The 7,968-nt window shown below is 39.5% G+C and overlaps 2 pseudogenes; one reads left to right on the forward strand and one right to left on the reverse strand.

The window, feature by feature from the left end:
- Positions 1-4,228: 4,228 nt before the first annotated feature.
- On the reverse strand, positions 4,229-5,138 carry LOC116093579 (annotated as a pseudogene).
- A 488-nt stretch (positions 5,139-5,626) lies between these two features.
- Positions 5,627-6,090, forward strand: LOC116094239 (annotated as a pseudogene).
- Positions 6,091-7,968: the final 1,878 nt, after the last annotated feature.

Raw genomic sequence — 7,968 nt, forward strand, 5'->3', positions numbered from 1 at the left:
CTCAAAAAAAATGATCCTCTCATTAGATGGTGAGAAAGTATTTGAGAAAATTCAACACTTTTTTTAAAGTGATGACTTTATTAATAAATATACTTCCATATAATGATATAGATACAAATCATGAACACTACTCCATTCTATACACATAATTGCACACGAGTAGCTCAAGTTCATGGACATTAAAACATACACAGTATCTATTCAGACATTTTACAGCAGAGGACAGGTGTTTATTATAAGTTAACTGGTAATTATTTGTTTCATAATTGTCTGTGGAAAAAGGAAATTGTGAATCAAGAATCAGAGTGGCCTGATTAAGTCACACAACTGACTTACTACAGTATCACTTTTAAAAAACTTAAATACATTGTATATGAAAGCACATGTCTGTCTAGTTGGAAGGAAAGGGAGAAAAGCAAATATTTAGATATATCTTAGATTTGAGTGCAGTCATTGCGCTTGAACAGACAGAACAAAAGAGCATCATAATTTTTTATGCCCAAGACTCTTGTGAATTGTTATGTGATTGTAACGGGTCTTAACATTTTACTGCATATAGACAAGGAACTGACAGAGTAATCATATTAGTATCCCCTGAACTGTTCTCTTAAAGCTTCTTAAAGTGTGAAGAAGTTCACTGTTTAAGCTTATACACCGTAGTCATTATTATACTGGATGAAGCATCTTTATCCTCATAATAGATGGATCCAGATTTTACCTCAAAGAAATTCTATTCTTATTTCATGAAAATATATGTAAATTCACACAAATACCAGTTTGGAATGACTAAATACCACTATTCAGATGTTCTTTTTAAAAAAGTAATTAAAAATACAAAGAAGTATTAATCTGATTTAAACACTAATTAAAAATGTTTCAAATATTAAAAATTAAACCAAATTCTATTTAATTTTTCAATATATTGTGCCTATATATATTTTTAAATATCCAGTGCAAAACTCCAAAGATAGTATCAAAATCCCATACTTCCCTAACCCCATACTAAAGATTAGTTAGGCAAGGTGATATCTGTGGAAAATGAAATTTCATCTGTATTGACTCCTTATTTGTTTTGGTAACAATAATAAATAAGGCATGTTAAAATATCCTTTTAACTAAAAAGTAAAACAAACTTACTTGAATAGTAGATCATTTTCTGACAAAACTTTAATATAGAATAGTGAAACCTATTTATGAAGAATAGAATAACAGTACAAAATTAGCAATTTACCTTTTAAGGAACAATTATACAGTAAGGGTGGGGGTAGGGGGGATGGCAGTTTTCTCCGACTGAATATACTGGCATCTAGGGAACTGTTTCACATGCTATTTCAGTGTCTGTCATGACAAAAGACCATGTTACAAAAGATGTAGATTACAGTCTTTAGATTATGTAGAAGTAAAAATATTTTTATGTAAAGATTTTACTCCTGTCCTCACCATGCCTCTCCAGCATGGCACTAGTAAACTGTTCACAAGGAGAAAAGTAGAATCAGGTGTTCACCAGTGTACACATTTAATATTCCAAGTGACTGCTCACAGGAACAGTGAATTCAAGTTCCTAAGTGATGTTATCCATTCACAACTGTAGCCATCCATTCATCCATCCCCTCTTCCTGGGATAGAGTTCCTGATATAAACACTGTTATCAATGTATCTCCTTACACCAATGTCCCATCTCATGAACATGTATTCAAAACTCCTTCTACACTAGCTCACTCTATCTTCTGACACACAGCACAGCACCACTGTATAGATGTGCTAAAGAGCTGAGGGAAGGGGATGGGTGTGGGGAAGGGCAAAAGAAATGATAAGGTACAAAACCAGGAATGAAATCAAACTCAAAGGATGCCATGTGGACTCATTATGAAACACAGCATGCACTCAAGTCCTTAACATTTGGTGGTGAGATTATTCTACACTAGACTATTTCAACGGTCTTCAGGAACTAGCTGTGCAAGGATTTCTAAACAGGCAGCTGCTGAAAAACTTCAGAAACAGGTAAGTGACAGATACTTGTGACCAGATGAACACATCAATGAAGACCCAAGCATTTGCATGTGTCAGGAGATGAAAAATCTGGTAGCTCAGTAGTCCAGGTACATCTGAGGCCATCTAAAACACACTGGATCTAAAACATCAGCCATCTCCTCTGGACTGGTGCAGCACCCCCGGGCTCTGAGCACACTTGGCGGCATGGGCCCTGCCAGAGTCCTGGGGGACTGTGGGTGTGCCAGCCAGGAGGGTAGAGGCTCGAATCTTGAGTCCTCAATGCTGAATGCTCAAATCTCGAATGCTCACTCTCTTGAATCTCAACTGGTGCTATACCCCACCCTGGGCCCAAGCGCTCTAGGCCAGGGGGGTTAGGGACTGCATAAATCTAAGTCCTAGTCCACCTAAATTCTGGTTCTAGTCTGAGTGCGAGCAAGTCTGAATGCTGAATGCATACTGCTGTATTCTGTCTTTCACATACATACACTCTCTGCTCAAGGTCCCGCCCATCCTAGGTAAAAAACGCCCATATGCTAATCTTTTGGGCTAGTAGAGACGTGTCTGTTGCTAATTCCTAGGAGTGGTTCAGCTGCAGTACTTGATTTTACTTGACTTTGCCCTGGGATAAGCCTTCCATTCTATAAACTTCAATGCCCTAACCACAATGCTGGAGGCAATTAGTCTGGGTGGATAAATTCCAAGCCAGGGTTTGGCTAAGATTTTGGAAGTTTAGTGAAGGTCAGAGAGTGTAACCCTCCTGGCTTGAGGGCTGATTCTTCAGACCCTGCCTGCCTCTCATAACCACACCTCTCTGCCCACCTCCTGCTATTTGCCATGCCTCAATCCTGGTTCCAGTGACATCGGAAGTCCCACCTCTACAGAGACTAAGGAAGCTGCTGATTGGGCCGGCATGCTGACGAACTTGGGGGAGGGGTTTTGCCTCACCTATTCTACCTGTTGGCTTGGAACCAAGATTATTATTAAATACAAGCTGGCTGAGTGATCACACTTGAGTGCTGTCTAATTTTGACTTTCTGAGTGGATTAAGGTAACATAAATATGGCTAGCCAATTTCCTCCTGACTCCATACTCCAGATAACCCATTCTTACTGTTACTGCTGGCCGGCAACAAGAGAGCAATGTCTGATTTTGTCCAGCTGTAAATAAATCATATTTTGGTGGGCACCTAGCACACGAGTACGAGGACATATCTGGGCTACCTCTAAGTTAGGGGTGCCAGGAGACAATGCAGAGGCAGGAGACTCACTTTCCTTGAAGTTTTCACCTCAAATACTGCTGTCACGCAGTCTGAGTGGCAATTTCCCTCCATAAGTTTACCTAGATGTCCAGTATTTGTCTCTTTTCTACAGTGTGCCTAAGCAAGCCTCACTAGGAAGGAAGGAGGACTTCTTTTGGAAGAAGCGGTCATCCTGAAGCCTCGATGCCATGTTTATGCTGACCAGCACTCATTTTACAGGTTTCATGCATACTGAGTTACATTTATTGGTATTTGGGTCTCGACAGCCAGGAAACTGCTTTCTGTTAGACCAATTTTGCAGTTGACCACTCAATTTCTGTCCTTTGGTAGATATAAACCTGAAAATGCAGTTAAGTATTAATGTGCAGTGTAATAATTACTCAGAAGAAAAAAACATTCTAAATAAATGAACAATAGTGATAAATGTTCTTAAATATAATACTTTGAAACTCACTAAGTATGTGAAAGACAGAAATGATTATACCTACATGCAGACTTTCAAGGATTTTTTCTTGTATATTAAATATAATGCGTGGGTTTATGAAGTACTCAAGGGTTTTGAGTATGAGTTGTTTGTAGTGTTTGGTGCATATGCTCTTAGGCAACTGAAAAGCACATACCCTGTAACTAAAATCTCTGCAAGGCAGATACTAAACAATGCTTTAGGAATAATGATCAACTAATGTCATGCGAATCAATAAATAAGACGCTGTGTTTTAAGTTCCAAAGCATCCTGACAACCATGTCTTATCTCAGAGTTCTCAATTCACACTGCCACCCCCTCCGACCCGCACACTAGTTACTGCTCTGCCCCTTCAGTTACAATGCCTCACACTGGGTTACTCACAAATAAAAGTTAACTTGGGCAGCTGCTTAACACAGAAGAGTCCACTTAGAACACCACAAAGGAAAAGCAAAAATGACTTAGCTGAGTGTCGTGAGTGAATGTGTACATTACAGATACAATGTACTAAAGTGCATCTCTCAATTGTGGCAGCTTCTGAGCCAAAAAGAAAGAAAAAGAAGTACGGGGTGAGGGAGAGTAAACAGTAACAGAACTGGGGAGTCCACGAGGTAAGATCATGTCAAATCAAAGCAAGAAGCTTTGGGGTGACTAACAATCTGTTCCTAACACGTGCTCTCCTGCCTCGCTCACTCACTGGGCAGCTTGACTTCACCACTCGTTTCCTGAAGCCCATGAACCACTCTACTATGCATCATAGGGTAAGGAAAGGCAGCAGTGCCACAGCTTTAAATAAGATCTGCAAGACAGGACAGAGCTTTAATGCTACCTGGAGGTCTCCCTGGGCTGATTTTGTATCCTGCAGCTTTGGTTGTACCCAAAGGTCTGCCTGGACTTTTTTTTTAATAGATATTTTCTTTATTTACATGTCATATGGTTTCTCCTTTCACAGTTTCCCCTCCAAACAAACAAACAAACAAGCAAACAAAAACAACAAGAACAAAGCCCTGTTGCCTCCCCCATCCCCATGCTTGCCACCCTACCCTTTCCCACTGATTGACCCTGGCATTCCCCAACACTCGGGCACAGAATCCAGCTGCTTTGGTAGTTCCCAGGGGTCTGCCTGTGCTGGTCCAGTTTCCTGCTGACTTGGTGGTTCCCGAAGGCCGGCCTCTCTTACCAGATCATCTTTAGTTCATCTTTTATCTCTGTGTTTCTGCCACTGGTAGGCTGCAAGTGTGTTTCATTTAATGGGTCTTGCCTCTGACAAACCAATGGTTTGTGGCTGACTGTGTGGCTGTAGTTGTTTTGCTGGGAGGAATATAGATTGAATTGATCAGCAGTTCTCATGACATCTTCATTGAGGCAGGAAGGCTTGCTAGGCCCACAGAACGGGGGATTACTGCTGGCAACAGGATGCATCATTTTCTCTGCGGCTCGGAGTCGGGCCCTCAGAGCGCCCATATAGGCAGGAAAGCTCCCGCCCCTTTTGTTCGCTCTGGCCAAGCCCCGCTTCAGGCAGCCTGATCCAGTCATGGCAGAGGGCAGGCGCAAGAGCCACCCCAGCGCCCGACTCCCAAGAGCCCTCACCACGGGCCTCGGACGAGGGAGGAAGCAAAATTTAACACTTTTATCTTCACGTTAAAAGTCATGTAAAGATCAGGAATTCAAGGCCCATACCTAAACATAGGGAAAACAATATACATCAAGCTAGTAGCCAACATCAAACTAAATGGAGAGAAACTTGAAGTAATCCACTAAAATCAGGGAATAGACAAGACTGCCCACTCTCCCTACCTATTCAATATTGTACAAGAAACCCCCATTTTTTCTATAACCCAAATCCATACCCTTTCAATCCCTCATTAGATTACAAACAGGAATCTAAAATTATAATAATAAGAGATTTGGTGATGAGTTCCCAGAAAGGCAATGTGACTCAGTCCCGGCCTCAGAAGCACCAGAATACATTCACCTTCAAAAATGACAAGTTTGATAAGAGTGTTCAGACCAAAAAAATTAATGCAAAACTTCATGATAGAGTATGTCAGTGCTGCAAAGAAGTTCTTGGTGTGTAAAATACAGCAAATACAAACCACTGTCAAAGCCTAAGAAATGTGTTAAATGTTTACAAAAGACAGTAAAGGACTCTTACTACATAATGTGTAGACCATGTGCCTGTGAACTTGAAGATTGTGCAAAATGTGGAAAAAAAGAAGAGATTGTTATCACGTTTAATAAAGAACCAGACACTTCAGAAAATACTGAAAGTGAAGGTTCTAACCATAGAAGAAGCTGCAGATGGAAGGAAGACAGTGATGAGGGCTTAGATGCTGAGTCTGACTCGGGTGGCAAGGATGAGAACACTCAGGCCTGACAGCACCGAGTCAGCTGAGAGGGAGTCAGAAAAGGTTGTTCCAATAGGCAGAACTGGCTCATGAGCAATAGCGGTTACTTATAACATTTGAGTAACAGAATCTTAAAGAATTTCACAATAACACTAAGCTGTATATACAGAATATGTATGGGCATACCATGGCATGTTGTATAAAACCTATAGAAATTGTTAAGAAAAACATTATCTAATATCAAATTATTCAGTGTTGAGAATTGGTGATTGTATCAGAACTATCTTATGGAAAACTAAGATGACTGGCTCAGAGTACATATCCATAGCCTGATCTCGGGTATGTGACTTCATTAGCAAAAGCTCCCATACATCATACAAAGCAAAACAGTATTTTTACACACACATACAAGCATGTGTAATGATTTTCCTTCAAAAATGTTTTTATATATCTCATTCCATTTTTTTTAACCTTTTCCTCATTTGGAAATATAGACTTAGAAAAATGTGTAGACTGTATAGTTACTATCTAGAAAAGAAAATCCAACATTCATACTGGAGTAGAGATACTTGCAGTATTAGAAGCTCCTGTGAAGTTCTCCCTCATAAGCTTATCCTTCCCAGAATTCCATCATCCTGAATAATCACTTCATTGACAGTGTTTTCACTTGTAATGTAAGTGTAAGTTGGCATCATGTGATTATTGAAGTCTGCATCCTTCTGTTTAAAACCCCAAAGCGACAGAAGAGTGACCAGGTGGTACAATGGACTTGTCCACACTCTACCTAGATTCATAACTTTAATGTCTTACTATGTTTTCTGTGTGTCTTAATCTCTACAAATATATATATGATGCACATGTGCATATGTGTGTGTGTGTGTGTGTGTGTGTGTGTATTTGCTGAGCCATTGAAATAAATGGAAAACTGAGTTTTGGGATAATAATAATAATAATAATAATAATAATAATAATAATCTGAAATAAAAACTAAACACAGGCATACCAGTATAGAGAAAAACAAACAGAAAAGAGCCTAATAAAAAGAGCACAAGAAATTCATACAGATGCTAAGACATGCATATGTACAAACTAAGAAAATCCATAAAATTAAAATTGGAAACCATAATATACAAGCAAAAGATCTGTAGGGCATATGCCTAAACATAGTGTTATAAGAAAAAGAAACCTCCAAAAACATCAAGTTCATTTTGGGTTGATTGCCTACTGCTGGGAATGGAATCATTTTTTTCTTATCTAGGGTTATGAACTGAAGCTTGTGTCTGCTTCCACTTTCAGCATTGGGACAGCATCTAGCTTAGACTTATATAAACCATGTGCATGTTATGACAGTCTCTGTGGTTTAGTAAGTGAGTCTGCCAATGATGCCTAAATGCCTTGTTTTTTATTTTGTTTTTTTTTTTTTTTTTTTTTTTTTTTTTGATGCTTTCCATCACCCCCACTGGCCTTTACAATCTTTCTGTATTCTCTTCTGCAGAGTTCTCTGAGCAAAGACAGAAGGGATTTGAAGGACACATCCCATGTAGGAATGACTTTCCAAGATCTCTCAATGTCCATAAATTGTCTTGTTTTGGATCTCTGTACTTGTTCTCATCAACCACAATAGGAAGCTTCTGTGATGATGGTTGATCAAAACACTGACTTATGGGCATAGCAAGTAAGAGTCATCTTATTGGTTATGTTACATTAGCAGAAGCGTAGTATTTGATTTTTCCCTATATACGTGCACTCTCTAGTGTCAGGTTCTTGGACATCAGGGCAGTGTTGAGCATGGGCTCCAACAATTGTCTGGACCTTCATTCTAATAAAAAAGGTGTTTGTTAACTCCCACAACTATTGTGCCACTACTGTGATAGATGGTCCTGCAGTCAGGTCAAAATTGTGGATCA

The sequence above is a fragment of the Mastomys coucha genome, unplaced genomic scaffold (genome assembly GCF_008632895.1).
Source record: "Mastomys coucha isolate ucsf_1 unplaced genomic scaffold, UCSF_Mcou_1 pScaffold16, whole genome shotgun sequence".
NCBI classification, from domain to species: domain Eukaryota; kingdom Metazoa; phylum Chordata; class Mammalia; order Rodentia; family Muridae; genus Mastomys; species Mastomys coucha.